We start from the raw sequence: 19,308 nt of genomic DNA, 5'->3' as shown, positions 1-19,308 counted from the left end.
TGTTGTGGAGCCTGATGGCCACTGGTATGAAGGACTGTCCGAGGCGGTTAGTTGAGTGTCGGGGGGGTATGAGTCTGTGGCTTCCTTGTCACCTTCACCTAATATGTTTTGATCTGGTCAAGTGCGCTGTCACCTAAAATGTTTTGATCTGATCAGGTGCGCTGTCACCTAATATGTTTTGATCTGGTCAGGTGCGCTGTCACCTAATATGATTTCATCTGGTCAGGTGCGCTGTCACCTAATATGATTTCATCTGGTCAGGTGCGCTGTCACCTAATATGTTTTCATCTGGTCAGGTCCGCTGTCACCTAATGTTAATATGTTTTCATCTGTGTCCACTGACCACTGACACACAGTGGGGGATGTTTTAAAAATATTATTTAATATATAATATAATATAATAATTTGTGCTTCACCTAAAAATTTGGTCAGCAGCCTCCACTGATGGGCTGTTTCTGTGACTATAATGATATAATGATCATACAAATCGCACATCTAACAAATGCTGTGCGAGCCTGTACCGTCGAAGGAAATTCAGTCAATCAAACTGTCAAACTAAGCGTTGCAGATCAAATATGACTCATCCAGCAATATCACATCAAACATACCGCTAGCAATGTTGTCGGACACAAAAAAATTGTCGGACACAACAAAACAGGACGGTGACGAGCAAGCTGACGTTTTGACAAGGACACGCGTTGCAATGAGCTTTTTCGTGTAACATCACATAATGACGGAAGACCAAACAACCCGTTTATAAAGGCGCAGTTTCTATATGCGGGCTGGGTGAAACATCTGACTGGCTTGTCTTAGTAGGCTCATCAGCGCACAAACACTGACAACGTGGGTTTGTCACAATATGGGACCTTTAAGCTAAATATAATGGAAAGTCACCACACACCTTGTTAAAATTACACAAATCCAACAGTAGGGTTGTAATGCAAAGGTCTTCATTTGAATGCTATTGTTCTGTTTACACTATAACACATCTCCACTATGTTGCATTTCATGGAACCCTACCAATGAGAATGGAACCACCCTCCTATGTCTCTATGCCTGTAGGTCACAGCCTCAGAAACCTCCACCCAAGAGGGCAAACCATTTGTACCAAATCGGGTAAGAAAGTAAGCTTGTCTGAACATGTATGAGTTATGTAGTGATGCAAATAAAAAAGGATGTTAAATCATGTTGTGATTTTATATGCTGTGTGATTATGCTTTTCTTTCTTATTTCTGAATGTATACTCGACTTGACTGTAAATGAGGGAAACCTCCGTTGCCTTTCGAGTTTAAATGAAGGTTTGAAATGAAATGAAATACCTTTATAGCTGCGTTCGTCGTCGTTTCCTGGACACAGACAGTGAATAAAAAAGGCTGCACAGATGCTGTGTTATTAAATAATTTAACTTCTCAGACATGTTCGGTTCTCAATTCTCATTCATAAAATACACTAAATATGGGGGGAACAATAATATCATATGATTTATTCAATATGTTAAGGGGAAATAATCCAGAGTAAAGGTAGCACGGGTCAGTTTACAGTCCTTCCTGTTTGGGCAGAGATGTTTGACAGTGGAATACAGTGGAACGGGACTTTTTAGTGTGGAATGGAACTTTATTTCATTACAACTTTTGAGTACATGACTTTTAGCCCGATTCCAGGACTAATTTCTCCATCCCTACTGATATTCGACTCCTGGCTCAGTCTGTGCGGCTGACTCAGCAACCTTATATAGAGCAGTCTGGGCCTGGCGGTCGTCTTAGATAAGATGTCGGGGCGAGAGGTGTTTAAAGGGAGCCTTTTCACATCCTCCCCCCCCCCCCCACACCCCCCTATTATCCTGAAGGTCTCCGAAAGATCCCTATTTTACACATTAGCATTTTATAGATTTAAAACGTTCTCAATATCTGAATAATTTTTTAACCGCAGAGTTAGAGGTTCAGAAAGTGTGAGGGTGCGGGAAGACGTCATGTGTGTTCTGACTGTAAGCGTCGATCTGACGTGATTAAGATGATGTTAGATGTTACAAAGCATGCACTCAAATGGGATTATGGGAACTTCTGCTGATGTGTTTGCCAGTGTGTGTGTGTGTGTGTGTGTGTGTGTGTGTGTGTGTGTGTGTGTGTGTGTGTGTGTGTGTGTGTGTGTGTGTGTGTGTGTGTGTGTGTGTGTGTGTGTGTGTGTGTGTGTGTGTGTGTGTGTGTGTGTGTGTGTGTGTGTGTGTGTGTGTGTGTGTGTGTGTGTTTGTGTGTGTGTGTTTCTCTCTATGCGTGCATGCGTGTGAGAGCATATGTTTGTGTGTGTGTGTGTAGTATTAAGCACTCAGAAGCCAGATGTCTGCAGCCCAATCCCTCTGCACAATTACCTCCGGACATCTGGGACCTATAAACACAGCTAGCAAAGTACTCTCTCTGTATTCTCTCTCTCTCTGTGTCTCTCCCCCTCTCTCTCTTTCCCTCTATGTCTCTCTCTCACTCTCTGTCTATCTCTCTCTCTGCATCCGTATCTCCCTCTCTCTCTATCTCAGTCACTCTCTCCCTTTCCTGTATCTCTGTCTCCATTTCTCTCTCTTTGTCTCTCCATCTCTCTCTTTCTCACTCTCTCTCCTTCTCAGCTCTCTGTCATTCTATCTATCTCTCTCATTCTGTCTGACTCTCACACACATCTCTCTCATGCATACTCCTATTTTGCCTCTCTCTCTCTCTCTCTCTCTCTCTCTCTCTCTCTCTCTCTCTCTCTCTCTCTCTCTCTCTCTCTCTCTCTCTCTCTCTCTCTCTCTCTCTCTCTCTCTCTCTCTCTCTCTCTCTCTCTCTCCATATCTGTCTCCATCTCTCTCCCTCTCCTTCTCAGCTCTCTGTCTCTCTCGCTCTGTATGTGGCAGGTAAAGACAGCAGCAAGGTTGGTGTTTTGTTTACGTCGGTCATGTGATCTAATTGGGGACTTTTTTGTACTGGTTTTCTCTCTCTCTTTCCCTTTCTGTCTCTCTCATTCTGTCTCTCTCCATCCCCCTCTTTTTCTATCTCCCTTCTCTCTATCTGCATCTTTATCTCCCTCTATCTCAGTCACTCTCCCTTTCTTGTCTCCTTCTCAGCTCTCTGTCTCTCTCTCCATCTCTGTCTCTATCTCTCTCTCCATCTCTCACTCTCTCCTTCTCAGCTCCCTGTCTCTCTCTCTCCATATCTGTCTCCATCTCTCTCCCTCTCCTTCTCAGCTCTCTGTCGCTCTCTCCATCTCTGTCTCTATCTCTCTCTCCATCTCTCACTCTCTATCCTTCTCAGCTCTCTGTATCTTTCTCTCCATATCTGTCTCTATCTATCCAACTCTCTCTCCTTATCAGCTCTCGCTCTCTCCCTCTCTCTCTCTCTCGCTCTCTCTCTCTCTCTCTCTCTCTCTCTCTCTCTCTCTCTCTCTCTCTCTCTCTCTCTCTCTCTCTCTCTCTCTCTCTCTCTCTCTCTCTCTCTCTCTCTCTCTCTCTCTCTCTCTCTCTCTCTCTCTCTCTCTCTCTCTCTCTCTCTCTCTATCTCTCTCTATCTCTCTCCATCTCTCACTATCTTCTTCTCAGCTCCTTCTCTCTCTCCATATCTGTCTCTATCTCTCTCTCCATCTATCTCTCTCTCTCTTTCTCAGCTCTCTGTCTCTCTTTCCATCTCTATCTCTATCTCTCTCCATCTCTCTCTCCTTCTCAGCTCTCTCTCTCCATCTCTCACTCTCTATCCTTCTCAGCTCTCTGTCTCTTTCTCTCCATATCTGTCTCTATCTCTCTGTCCATCTCTCACTCTCTCCTTCTCAGCTCCATGTCTCTCTCTCTCCATATCTGTCTATATCTCTCTCCATCTCTCACTCTCTCCTTCTCAGCTCCCTGTCTCGCTCTCTCTTATGTTGAATTGAAAATGGGGGACCCTGATGTAAACTAGGGATGCACCGAAATTTCGGACGAAAATGGCAAAAAATTGCCTTTCGGCTTTCGGCCGAAAGAGTTTTTTCACCGAAAATATATCACCGAAACAGAAACAACCTGTAACCTAACGCGTGTTGTTGTGATGATGTCGCGCTGTCGGGAGTCGCGCTGTTTCTATGTAAACTCTGCACGCAACGCGTCCAATAAATGCGTCTTTAACATGCTTTTATATCCTTATTTACTATATGCCCGTCGCGGTTAATCACTGAGTGATCTAATATGCATATTATTCAGAGCGAGAGGGGGGGGGATTGTGTTTCTAACATTGACGCTGTCTGTCTGTCGCACGTCTACTGTGCCAAAGTCAAGAGAGCGCATTCATCTGGGGACTAGAAAGGTGCACTCAGTAGAGCACAGATGTCCGCTGCGGCAGCCAGAGAAAAGTGATTATTTATTATTTAAGTTAAGTTTTTGCCATAATCATATATTTTTCCATAATCATAATGTTCCACAACATTGGTAAAAAAAAATTCTATTCTATGAATCATTTTCGGCCTTTCGGCTTTCGGTTTTCGGCCAACTGTTTTCTATTTTCGGTATCGGTTTCGGCCAAGAATTTCCCATTCGGTGCATCCCTAAACAAGACGAAAGTCTTTCTCTGGTTTGCATCCCCTTAACAATTGTATGTATTGAGCTGTACTGTACTGTACCCATTCTGCAATCTGTTAATAAAGTTTTCAATCAATCAATCAATCAATCAATCAATCAATCAATCAATCAATCAATCAATCAATCAATCAATCAATCAATCTCTCTCCATATCTGTCTCCATCTCTCTCCCTCTCCTTCTCAGCCCTCTGTCTCTCTCTCCATCTCTGTCTCTATCCCCCACTCTCCATCTCTCACTCTCTATCCTTCTCAGTTCTGTCTCTTTCTCTCTCCATATCTCACTCTCTATCCTTCCCAGCTCTCTGTCTCTTCCTCTCCATATCTGTCTCTATCTGTCCATCTCTCACTATCTCCTTCTCAGCTCTCTGTCTCTCTCCATCTCTGTCTCTATCTCACTCTCCATATCCCACTCTCTCTCCCCTGTCTCTCTCTCTCCATCAGTCACCATTATCCTCCCCCCCTCTACTCTCACCTTCTCTCACTCACTATCTCCAACACTCTCCATTTCTCCCTCTCTGCTCTCTCCCTCTTTCTCTCATCTCGCTCAGTCTCTCCGTTATCTCCGCTATGTTCCCTCTCCCTACCTCTTTCTCATACAACGCCTCAACGCCTCTACTTCCTCAGGCGCCTAAGGAAGTTCCAAGTCAGTCAGAAGATCCTTAGGAACTTCTACTCATGTACAATAGAGAGCATCCTGACTGGCAACATCACCTCCTGGTTTGGGAATAGCACTGCACAAGACCGTAGCAGACTACAAAGAGTGACACGTTCAGCCGAACGCACAATTGGAGGGGGGCTTCCCACCCTCCAGAACATTTACAACAAGCGGTGCAGGGGGAAGGCTAAGAGAATTATTAAGGACTCGAGCCACCCGAACAACTGCCTCTTTGAACTGCTGCGGTCAGGCAAGCGATACCGGAGTCTTAAGGCGAGCACAGAAAGACTCAGAAGAAGCTTCTATCCCCAGGTCATCAGGCTGCTAAACGAACAATAAACACTATGCAACAACCATCAAATGCACACAGCACACACACCCACACGCACACACTCACTTAAACAAACAACACACTGCAGCACCCACTCTCCACACTTTAGATCACACAAACACACTTTATATTTATTGATAAAGGATTTGCACTACAACTCGTACACCTACTGTAAATTGTACCTAAATTGCACCTCATCCCATTTCTGCCTTGCACTATATAGTATTGTATATTAGTACACCGCATAGTATTGTATATTATATGGTAACTCAGTTACGTCTATTCTGCATCGAACATTGTACATATGTCTATACTGAACACTGTGACCTAATTTTTTTACTTCTAATTTACATGCTATACTATGTTATTCTATTTCATACTTATCTTGTCTTGCACAGTATCTGGAGCGTAACAGTAAGAAGCATTTTGTATAAAAGTATTCTGTACTTCTGTATGACAACTATTAAAGAAACTTGAACTTGAAACTACATGTTCTATGTCTCAGCCTCTTTTTACATCGTCGCTCATGCACAAACACACACACACACACACCTCTCTCGCTCTGCCTAACTTCTTGCTTTCTCCCATTTCCCTGTCCTCTCTCTTCCTCCTGCCCTCTCTCTCTCCTCTCCTTCTCCTGTTTCCCCCGTCCCTTTCTATTTCTCCCTTCTGCTCCTCCTCCCCCCTTCTCCTCCGCCATGCCCTCTTGACTCCCTGTCAAAACATCAGATCTAAGAACAACACTAACAGCCGCGGAGCCCATTTGCTATTCAAATAACTTTCTCTCAGCCATCGTCACCTGGCTAAAGGACTGATCCGGGATCCACAAACAAACGAGTTAGCCCCACCGTGGAAAGAAATTTATATATATAATGGAGACCTATTTTCATCTTCATGGATTGACTGATTGATATACTGTACAATGAATAACACATGGAAATGAGGTTTTAATCATATTCCCAGTGTTGTGGTGGCTGTGAAAGGTTTCTTATAATGTCTGAGTAAAATCGCTCTCACTTTGTACGTTAAGAATGTTCCATATTAACACTTTATGTGCTGAAAAACGAGTATACTCGTGTTTCGCCGCCATGCGTTGAGCGCCAAATACGAGTATACTAGTTTTTGGATCCTTTGATATTTTTTCTTTGATCCCTGTTCTATGCACTCAGCCGGAGCTCCCTAGGTCTCCCTGGCTCATATGCCTACGTTGGAATTGCAATGACGATCGAATCTCACCAGGTGGCAGTATCGCCTACCTTTTGAACTGGGAACTGGGGATATCACTTGTCTTGTGATCCACTCTGCCTGTTTCCACCTAGGAGTGGATCACAACATAGCAATCGGTGGAAGATTTGGTGCCTCAGAGATATTATTTCCTGTATGGTAGCCATGCCCAATATACACAAGTAATTGCGATCGCCATGGGATCAACTGGGATTTATTCATTTTGGAGTACTTTCTGACTGAGGTAAGGTCTATCTTAGGTAACCTGCTGGTATTTTTTTTACGTAAAACATGCTTCTGTACCGATCACATTGTCGTAGTTTACCGGACGTAAAACTTGCTTTTGGTACCGATCACAGTTTTGAGTTAAAACAACCCCCCACTTGATGATTTTGTGAAGACACATATGTACATTTGATTTAGAAGTATTTGGGGTTTCGGGGGCGAGTAACCAGAATGATTTGGGCATATTACATATAACGCGCCATATCTCGTGATCTATGAAAAAAGACTGGATTATTTTGGAAAGGGGCGATGTTTAGAAATGAACTTGTTAGTCAGTGATGGACTATGAACAATGCGTGTCAAATGAGCGATACTATTGTCTCCATAGCTATAATACAAACATCGCTAAAATGGTCAATAACGCTGGCGCCATTGAGTAAAGATGGGAAAAGTGTGTGGCGCTCAATGAGTTAAAGCTTGTGTTATGATATGATATTTTCATTTATTATGCACCCCCCAGCCAATTTTTACATTGGTCCGGATCACAGTGTTCCATCTATGAGTCAAACTCTTATAGGAATATACACATTAAAATATAGCGGATTGGGGCTTTAAAGTCATTGTGGGCGCACACATGTAAATGCTAATGTAATCATGTGTAAAACATGTCAGGTAGCCTTGTCACCTGATGGAAGCTTAATACTATACAATGGAAACAAAAGACACATTACAAACATCATACAGATAGATATTGAGATGGAGTTAATTAACTCTGTTGCCCTTCTGCGACTTGATGGTTTATAATAATCTCCAGTAAAATTAAGATAATTATCATGGGAAATGATCCCAGCCTGTAATCATGACTAACGGTAATTATATTCATTACCTGTGTAATCACTGTTGTGGCCATAATGCTGAATTGATGCAAGCAGAGGGTGTGGGAGGGTGTAGACACTCCCCCAGCATAAATCATGACAATACAAAGGCAAGGATAACAAATCAATTAAAACATGTACAACTTGTTTGACAAAGGTTGGAGTTCAAGGTTTTAAACTCTGCAACAGAGGGAATGTTAGGACTCTGTAACTTGTGGGAAATGCACAATACGGGAGACAGGATAATGTTCAACCCTGGAGGGCATTTATTACTACACAGAATAGGGAAAAAACAAGTGCAATGTGTCTGCATCTTTAGCCTGGCGGGCAGGTGACCGTGGCCGGGGGAGAGCACTGGAGATGGTGGGCTGTGGAGGATGCGGAGAGACAAACAAAAATAAGTCTCCACAACAAAAACACTGCCCAAGTGAAAAACACAAAGACAAAAAAACACGGGAGGATAGTATACGGAAATGCACGATTAGGAAAAACACGATAGTGTCACAATCATGGCGAGAGCCTCCATCTCTCCGCCTGCTTCCACGCCCTTATATGGGCAGCGTCCGACTCCATCATCCCCACGCTGTCATCTGGCAACAATCAGCCCAGCTGAGAGTCGTCAGCTCATCACCAGCCCGGATATCAACCCTACGGATCCTGCTCCTGATCGTCTCAGTGTTATCCTATCAAACCTAGGTACAAGGACGTACTGTACCCAGGCAGCTTGCCTGCTATGTCTGTACTGCCTGCCATGTCCTAACCTCTGTTCTCCCTGTGCCCAGGACCTCCACTCTCGGCCGACGCTGTCTCCTGACGTACCACCCGCCCGGACCGGACGTACCTGAGAAACTCAAGCAAGAGTCACTACTCGTCCAATGTTGCACATTCTTGTATATTCTCTATTGCCTTGTCTGCTCGGTACCCAAAGGAATTAAAACCTACCTAAAACGCTCCATTCTCTCTCTCCCTGTGTTCTGCTATTGGGCTCCGCCACCGCTGCCCCAACAGATGTATACAGGGAAATACAACGGCAAGAGATCTCAACACATCAACGATAAATAGCATAATGGAATGTAAGATAGAGGATACCTGCCAGGCCATTCTTAGGGAAGATCTGACGCTGAATGAACGAAGACGCAGGGCTCTCATAGTGAAGAGTGGGGAGTAGAAGCAGGTGTGGAGTCTCCATCCATCAATTCCTATCACCTGTGCCGATTGTGCGCTCGTAGAGCACGAGCCGAAGTGCAGGGGGTGTGTGAGATAGGAATGGAGGTTTGAGCTGAAGTGCAGGGGGTGTGTGAAGACGGTATAGAGGGTTGTGAAGGTGAAACCGTAACAGGGAAGAATCTCAAGCGTTAAGGACTGTTGGGAGTATAATATATTCTGTTTCTTTAATATGATCTCTCTGCTAGACAATATTTGGTATGCACCACCAAAATGATGTTAATAACCTATTGAGAATATTACGCCTCCCTGAGGTCCAACGTGTATCTCAGGAGACTGGTTTGCCTCCTACCTATTGAGCAGTGGCAGGGAGACGCTGAACATACTGTAGCTAGGAGGCAAAACAACTGGTAATTTCCCTTCTTCTGAAATACATGTCGGGCCTCAGAGAATAGCGCTACTTTGGGCACAATATTCTATTTTTGGTGTTGCATACCAAACATGTCTAGCGGAGGGAGATCATGTTAACGTGCCGTTTCCAAACAGAATAGCAACTAAATGCAGTGGAAAAACTCCAACCCGATCTCGCTTAATATATGTAAATAACGTACTAATCAACCACAGGAAAAAGGTACATAATGTATGTTATGTTATAGCCATACGTAATATATTTGCAATACTATGATGATGGTTTATTCATAATTCCAAGCGAGATCGGGCTGCTCAAGACTACCAAGACACACTTTTCTGATAGCCTCGCCCCAACCCTAACTCGAACCACACTGTTACCTTAAAATAACCATAACCATAAACTTAAACGTTACCTTAAACTAACCATATAACCTTAAGCCTAACTTTCTATCTTAACGTTAAAATGAACAATCATCATAGCATTGCTGTGTTAGTATCAGGGTGGATGGCTTGCTCTAGTGGTAAGCACTCTCCCTCCCACTACAATCATTGTTATTTAGACTCCCGGTCACCCTGTTTTGCCCTGTACATTTAAAAAATATATAATAATTACGTATACATTATGTAAATATATTACGTATGGCTATAACATAGCATATATTATGTACCTTTTTTCCTGTGGTCAAGATTAGTACTTTATTTAAGTTTTCTGATGAGACTCTTAAAAGCAACAGCGAAATAATATGCTTGAAAGGGGCCTAAAAATATAAAGAGAAGCCAGTGGTGGAAGGAAGCGTCCTGTTTGTTCCCGGGCTTGAGACGAGAATACATCAGTCCTCAGTCGCTGGGGAGATGTAAGTCATGTGATGATTATTGGTGCCAGAGGAGTAAATAGGCCTCTAGGAAAGTTTACCGTGCCCCACATAGCCCAGGTAGAAGCTGTCAGAGTAATGTAAACTTAGGCGGTCTTAAGGTTCAGGGGGCCTGTTTCAAGATAAAATACGGGACCCTCATCTCTCTCTCTTTCTCTCTCTCTCTCTCTCTCTCTCTCTCTCTCTCTCTCTCTCTCTCTCTCTCTCTCTCTCTCTCTCTCTCTCTCTCTCTCTCTCTCTCTCTCTCTCTCTCTCTCTCTCTCTCCTGTACATTTACAGGAGAATGTAAAGTGGGCCTTGGACATAAACTGTGACATGCCTCTCTGATGCAAATTAGCTCTCCCCGACTTACAGTAACTGCATAACTGCTCTCACGAAATTCTCTCTCAAACACACACACACACACACACACAGGCTTAAGCAGTAATTCTCAAACTGTGGGGTGCAAGCAAATGCACACGAGAGATGAGAGGGATTTTCAGCATACTTTTCCGCCCTAAAATATAAAAGCAGAATGCTACAGTGAGCTGCCATTATACTGTACCGAATAAAACGGCACATTGTGAGGTTTCTGGAGATATGATGCATTCTATTCTACCTCACCCAGAATCACAATGGGAAGCCTGTGGAAATATAATGTTTTAGGCAAATGTGCCCATAAGACGCAGCTAGACTCTGGAGATGTCCATGACTTGGTTTATGTCAGGAGCAAGGTTTCTTCTACAAGGTGAAATAATGTTTGTCAGTGAACATCTTTCTGTGTTGGTGATGTGCCTTCTCAAGTGTTTCGACCGTGCATCAGTTTTGTCCATCCAGGGTGCGTTTGCTTTTGTCAGTCCGGGACCCTGCCTGGGGGCGGGGCCCATTTCAATTGAAAAGGGTGAAACATAGCTAAGGCCGCCTATAAATGTAAATACAACAGCTCGCTGAGGAAAAGGTCAGCGGGGTAAACAGTTTGAGACATGACTCTTTCTCTCCATGAAGGGTAGTTTACTACAAGGGCTGATTAGAGTGTTCTTCTACCACCATACATTATTGACATAAGGTGCACTATGCAGTTTTGGAGGAGGGGGGGGGGGGGGGGGGGGGGGGGGGGTTGTTTGCAGAGTCTGCAAAATACATTTACTGTAATTCCTAGAATTATTCCATCTCCATTTCATCATAAATTACAACAAAATTACTTTTAGGCACTGAACCAAACATAAGCCTAGAATACGTTTGTTGACACAATTGCAGGCCCTGCCTTTGTAAGTTACAGCAGTGAAATAGTTACTTTTCAGGAAGCTTTCTAGCTTCAAATAGTGTTCCATGGATCCAATCTTCCTCTGAGAGCAGTTTGTTTATTCAGTTGTGAAAATATACCTTAGAAATTATTCACTTCACTCTCACAAAACTATATACTGTAGTGCAAAGATTACGGGAAAAGGGTTATTTATTAAGTTACCTTATCACTGCTTGCACCTCACGTCTTCTCCAGAGAGAGACAAAAAGAAAGATACCAGTTTCCTCTCTGTGCGTTCAGTAGAAAGATATCTGGCTGCATGTTAGCCTAGCTTAGCACAATTAATGGAAGTGGACCGGTTAGCCTAGGCATTGTCCAACTAACACCTCAGTCCAACATAACAGTCATGTCTGCTTCCATTCATTGTGCTAAGCTAGGCTAACATGCTGCCAGAGAGCTTTCTACTGAACGCACATGTCATAGAGGAAACTGGTATCTATCTTCTTGTCTCTCTCTGGAGAAGACGCTATATCCCAAAATGTTGCATTGTTCCGTTATGCAACATCAGACCTGGGGTGTAGCCATCCTTCCCTGCATTCCATGATTTTTGACCTAGCCCAACAAAATGGAAAAATGTTCTTCCAACTACAGCGCGCTAATGGAATTTATAGAGGTATTTGAAAGACAAAGGTGACGCAGGAGGTAAAGCTAACGGTCTGCATTTGCACCTGCAGAAACGTTGCACCTTTTTCTCACTTGGAAATCGTTGAAACTTCTTCTTGCGCATGGAAAAAGTCAATGCTGCACTCCAAAACCGCCAGTTGCACCCAGTGTGCGAACCATAGCATGGTCTTCGGGTGAGCTGAGGGCTTTTGCGGGGGGTGGGGGGGGGGGGGGGGTGGGGGGGGGTTAGGGTTAGGGTTAGGGGTGCGCCTCGCAGGGAGAAGTCGGACTGTCGGAGGATACTGGAGGTGGTGGTGGTGGGGTGGTTATCTTCAGCATCTTCATCTTCTTCTTCTGTCGAGCTGTTACCCAAATTACCCCCATCTCCAGCTTCTTCTCTCTGCCTATCCTGTAACCTGTGTGCGCCGGCACGGTCACCGGGCGTTGTCAGAGACATAATAGTCCCCACCGCAGCAGCGCCAGCAGCAGGTGTAACGGCGTCGCCTGTAGGTGATCCCGCCTCCTGCTGCTCTGTCAAGTCGATTGACTGCTTCACTTTCTTCGTGAAACCAAAATTGGTTAAAAGGCTTACTTGTTGCATTTTTCGTTTCGACATTATCCTGAGTGACCTTATTTACCTGTCAAACTATCACTGTCAAGTCACAGGTTACAACGTGGGTCAAGTTTGATTTCTGCCGTGCGTGCGTGCAGGCTCCGAATGGTAATTGCAAGAATAGCATGCATGTTGCCATATTACGTGTGTGAATTAGTGTGCAAATCATTAATCATACATCAAAATAGCATACGTTTATTATTATACACGATGATGATACAGAAAATTACAGAAAAATTAGAAATGCATGGCAAAAGTTGCATTTATTTTCAGTAATTTAGAGACCCCCCAAAAATTCACAAATCATGTTTTCAGGGGAGCTGATGTCTGACCTAGGGGAGCTGATGGCTCACCCAGCTTACCCATGGTTTGCACCCTGGTTGCACCTACATACAGTTAGACAGTTGGTTGACACGCTCAGAGAAGACATTGTGAAGGATTCTGAATAATCTGAAGGATTCAGCCATTAGTGATAGTCTGTCCTCTTTGACTCAGTTATCTCAACTTTACTATAGTGAAATTATTTTGGTAGGTGACCTGAACTGGGATTGGTTAAGAGTAAGACAGTTGATTAGCTCCCCAACACGGCCAAACCAGGGGCGTATCTAGACCCAGCACTTCAGTAGGGCACAGAAGGGCACCAAAAACTATGAAGCGGGAGCGCGTAGCGCGGCGCCAAAAAAAATTGGCCGGTTTTGGCCGGTTTGTGGGCGAAAATGGGTGGATTTTGTAACTATTTTTTTTTAACTTTATTTCGGTTTTAGGGTTAGGTTAGGGTTATGTTATTTAATTATTTTGGGGAGCCAGCCCCCCAAACTCCTGAAATGCATAGAAATCTATGAAATAAATAAAACAATCTGACATTTATATTAAAAAGAGCTAGCCACCCAAACCCCTAAAATACATAGAAATCTATGCATTTTGGAACAGTTACTATATATATAGTCAAGAAAGCATTTAGTCATACTTAAAGTTTAAAGTGCTTTACTTGCATTGAACATTGCATTGAATGAATGAATGAATGAAAACTTTATTTAACAGATTGCAGAATGGGTACAATACAGTACGGCTCAATACATACAATTGTTAAGGGGATGCAGACCTGAGAAAGACGTTTGTCTTGTTTCCATCAGGGTCCCCCATTTTCAATTCATATAGACATTTATGACATACACAACATACATGACATTTATGGCATAGGGACATATAGGTATTTAGTACTGATACATTTGTGACATAGGCGGTATTCAAATATACAGTACTGTTACCCCTAGATCCTGACAGAGTATATACATATGATGGGGAGGGGACTGTACATTAGGAGGGGGTGGGTGGGTGGGAGGGGAATATACATACGGCGGGGAGGGAATATATACATGCGGTGGGGAGGAGACTGTCTATTAGGAGGTGGTGGGGGTTTTGGGCATTGAACATTGAACATTGAGGAGACATCATTAGAAAGCACAATGTATGTTTCCATAGTTACGCAGATGACACACAATTGTACATCTCCGCTGAACCAAATGATCACACAGCTATAAACTCCATTTCCGCCTGTCTCTTAGCAATAAACAAATGGATGACGAACAACTTCCTAAAATTAAATGAGGGCAAAACTGAAATCCTACTAGTCGGTCCTATAACAAAAAGAGGAATGTTACAGAGCAATATGGGGCAACTTACTCCTTGGATCAAACCCGAAGTTACAAGTAAGTAACCTACACTAGCTTCTGGTAACATTTAGAATTGATTTCAAGGTCCTCCTCCTTATATACAAAGTATAAACATTGTGATCATCTACTACTGGTCTATTGAAGGTTCCAAGCCACAGTCTAAAGAAAATCAGGGATGCAGCCTTTGCTAATTATGCACCAAAGTTATGGAACACACTACCTATGGACATTAGGGAAGCTACTGTAGATCTCTTAATATTTTCAGAAATAAGCTAAAAACGTACCTCTTCACCATAGCCTTCTAATACACCCCGCTGTTGATTGTACTGTAGCACTATTTTACTCTGGCCATTCTATTGCATAATTTTACTATTTATTCTACTATTCTATTATTGCACTGTATTATTGGTGTGCAAACCAGTCAACTTACAAAAAAGTTGGAGGATTTCAACAAGATAAATGCAGTGCAAAATATTTCACTATAATATTTCAAAGCAAAGTAAAAAATATTATAATAATTATTTGATCATGTTAAATGATCATTTGATCATGTTTTTAAAAAGGGAGAAAAAAAACATTTGAATTTTTCTTTTTTTTTATCAGTGGGGCACAGATGATCATCAGTGCCCTACTGATAGTGGTCTAAATACACCGATGGGCCAAACCCTAAAATGTCCTGAGCAGGCTACTCTTATTGACTTAATCCTAACAAATGCTCCTCACAAGTATTCTTCCTCTGGTGTTTTTTGCAATGACATAAGTGATCACTGTGTCATACTGTAGCTGCCGTTAGGAATGCTAAGATTCCAAAGACAAAAGCCTTGTATTATTTGCAAGAGAAATTTGAAGCGTTTTATTGAGCAAGGTTTTTTTCATGATTTGTTTAATTTTGATTGAAAAAGACTTGAAGTGATTCCAGATGTTGAAATGGCATGGAAGTTATTTTATGCTGGGTTCAATTGTTGATAGACAAGCCCCCTTCTGTAGATTCAGAGTTAAGAGGAGGGACAATTCCTCATTTTCAATTTACCTCTCTGATCTTATTCATGAATGTAACTTGGCCTAGGCGTCGCGATAGCTAGGAAATCAAGGCCTGACTCTGATTGGCTTGTTTTTAGACAGCTTCGTAATAAGTGCACTCCCAAGAGGCCAAGTCTGAGTTATATTTGTCTGCGACTACGACAACTTTAAATGATCCTAGAACATTTTGGAGATCTGTGGTCCACCTTATCTGTGGACAATAACTCACACGTCTTACCTCCATGTGTGATGAAGGATTGTGTTGCTGTTTATGACAGGTCTGAAATGTTGAACTGTTTTAATGAGCATTTTATTTATACTGGTTCTTTGTTCTGTAGCCTCATATACCTCCTTTACAACCCAGCGCCGGTGCTGATGAGTCGGGGTTCAATGGTCACTATTTTAGTTTTTATCCCTTCTCAGTACATGAAGTGCATAGAGCTCTTAAATAAAGCTTGAAACCCAGGAAAATCTGCTGGTCCTGATTGCCTTGATCCTAGCTTTCTGGGATTGGCTGATTATATAGCTGAGCCCTTAACCTTAAGCCCTCTTTTTAACCTTACCCTTGAATGTAATAAAATTCCAAGTATTTGAAAATCTGCTTTTGTACTCCCACTTTTAAAAGGGGGGAGATCAGACAAACCTGAATAATTATAGACCTATATCAAATTTGTCAGCCCTGGCCAAGGTTCTCGAGACTCTTGTTAGTGAGTCTTAAAGAGTTTTTATATTCAAATGATATTGTATCTTAATTAATCAGGCTTCAGCAGGCACCATAGCACAATTGAAGCTGCGCTGAAGGTTGTGAATGATATTTATGTTGCCCTTGATAAAAAGCAGCATTGAGTTTCTCCTTTTATTGATCTTTCCAAAGTGTAAGGGCAACCTAACAAGAAAATGTTGCCAGTGAGGGAATACTGGGTGAAGCTCTTTCCTACGCGTGATGCTTGTTGATAATAAATGATGTCTTCTCCTTGGTCACTGTTGAGAGTGTTTTATTACTACTTGCTGTGTGGACAAATATAAGCATACAAAATAAACTCAAAAACTGACGCAAAGTAACTGAAAACAAACAAACGAGCACGGTAAAAAGATAGTGTGGCTTCCCTGTGAATATTACCCAAATTCCCTGCCGCTGCACACCTGTGAACCCATACATATAGATTGCACTTGAGCACACATGAGCCCCGCCTCCTGAGCCCACTGCCTGCTAATTGGTCAACACTTTCATGATGACACGGTGCCTTCATACAGTAATACAAAAACAGAAAATCCTTAAATTGGCTACAACACTCCGGGCCCCAATTGATACTATATAAACATATAACAATTCAATGCATGCAAGTGGTTGTAGCCAAGTGCGTAGTCCGCGTTGATATTTAACTCGTAGTGCTCAAAGCTCATGCAGTCTGCAGGAAAAAACAGATAATCATATAATTAGCTTCCAAAAGAAGACAGATCTTGGCAATAGTTCAAAAGTCATGTAGTTCATAAAGTTCGTGTAATCCAGTAGGGTTAGTACCCCCAGTAATAGAAAAGTGGCTTCAGTCTACTCAGTGTCCAATAGAAAGTAGATCTTTATGATCATGGAAACTTCTCCTATGTCCAAAGGGAAAAAATGGTTACTAATCTAATCAGCTTCCAAAAGAAGACAGATCTTGGTGATTGGTCGCTCCAGAATGTTATATTTGGTTTGAACTTTCACGGATCGCACAAGTCCATGTCTGTCAGGAAAGGTCTGCAGTACCTTGCCCAACAGCCAGGATCCACGAGGGGCATTAGAGTCTGCAATCATGATGATGTCCCCTGTGGCAAAGTTCCTCTTGTCCTTTGTCCATCGTTGTCTCTCCTGTAACAGTGGTACATATTCTCGAACCCACCGGTGCCAAAAGAGGTTGGAGAGGAATTGAACTTGCCTCCATCGACGTTTGGAATAAGAATCAATTTTGCTGAAGAGCCCTGGTGGTAGGGAAGGTTTGCCCTTTAACAGAAGAATGTGATTCGGGGTCAAAGGTTCAAGGTCATTTGGATCCTCTGAGGCGTTCGTAATGGGACGGTCGTTCAATATGGCCTCTACTTCGCACAGGAATGTTTGTAATCCTTCATCGTCTAAATGTTGTTGGTGAAGAACAGAAGTCAACACCTTCCTGACCATGCAAATGACCCTTTCCCACACTCCTCCATGATGAGATGCAGCTGGAGTGTTGAAACTCCACTTTACTCCAAGGTGAAGTAGTGAGTTTGATATTTTCTCTTGGTTTAGGTGAGTTAAAGCTTCTCTCAGCTCACGTTCTGCCCCAACAAAGTTGGTGCCGTTGTCGGACTTAATGTGTGACACTTGGCCTCTTCTAGCAATGAATCTGCGTATGGCGTTAATGCAAGAACTGGTGTCCAATGAGTAGGCCATTTCCAAATGGACTGCCCGGCCGGCCATGCATGTGAAAATAACTCTGTATCGTTTGATGAGGCCACGGCCTCTCTTTACCTCAAATGGTCCAAAATAGTCTATGCCGACATTTGTGAACGGTGGAAAGTCAGCTTGCAACCTTTCCTTTGGTAAATCTGCCATTTTTTGCTCGCCCAGCTTTCCTCTGTTTCGTCGACAGACAACGCAGGAGTTGAGTACTTTTCTGGCAGCCGCATTTGCTTTGGTGATCCAGTACCGTCTGCGAAGTCCCGAAAGCAGGTGGTTCCTTCCACAGTGTCCCAGCTGTTCATGCATGTGGCGTAAGATGAGAGTGGTGATGTGTTGACCTTTAGCAAGAATGACTGGATGTTTTATGTCATCGGGCATTGCTCCTTTGCTAAGTCTTCCTCCCACTCTCAAAAGTCCATGATCCAGTACTGGATCAAGTCTGCAAATGTGGCTGCCTTTCTTTACTCCAGATGTTCCTTCTTTTAAAGCAGTGATTTCATCACTGAACTTGTCCATTTGACAGTATTGAATGATGGCTCTTTCTGCAGTGTCGATGTCTTCAGGACATAAGGTGTGACCACCCATTGTGGCTCTGAAACTCTTCATGTCCTCTTCCACTTTGTTCTTGTGAGTTATGTCAAACTCGGTGCTGCACAGAGCAGCTTGTAGTTCTTTTCTCCTTTGAAGCAGCACCTGCAGCGTCTTCCTTAGCTGAAGAAACCACGCAACTGAGGTCTTAAGTTTGTTCCATGAGGAGAAGTAAGTTATCAGCTGATTTGTTGCTTGTGGTGCGCTGTTGATGATGACAGCGTTAACTGAGGCATCTCCTCTGACCTCTGGGTCATCCCCGTTGATGGAACTTGTATCCAACATGTTAACAGGCCATTCTTCCTCACTTTTGAAAAGGAACTCCGGGCCGTGGATCCATCTACTGCAGGTGAGAATGTGTTCAACTTTCACCCCGCGGGAGGCCTCGTCTGCTGGGTTCCGTTTTGTGTCAACGTACCTCCACTGTGAGATATCTGTAGCTTCTCTGATAGCAGCAATCCGATTAGCAACAAAGGTGTGAAAGCGCTTTGTTTCATTTCTGATGTATTTTAACACCGTTGTGCTGTCTGTCCAGAAGGTCGAGTTTTCCAATTCCAGTTGTAACTCTGATATCAGGAGTCTGTCAATTCTTGCTGCCAGTACTGCAGCTGTCAGTTCCATCCTAGACTGAGCTGACGACAGACAAAAGACCTCGCCTTGTGAATGGTCTGTCCTGAACTGATATTTTTAACCTAAAAGTGTCAGTTTCTGCACACCACTGCAGTCCTAGGGTTCTCTCGACAGGAAGACTGTCCCTGGCGAAGTCCAGTTCCTTTACGTTCTTGGCTC

Source organism: Notolepis coatsorum (genome assembly GCF_963971535.1).
Source record: "Notolepis coatsorum genome assembly, chromosome: 1".
Lineage (NCBI taxonomy): Eukaryota > Metazoa > Chordata > Actinopteri > Aulopiformes > Paralepididae > Notolepis > Notolepis coatsorum.
This window is presented reverse-complemented; position numbering follows the sequence as displayed.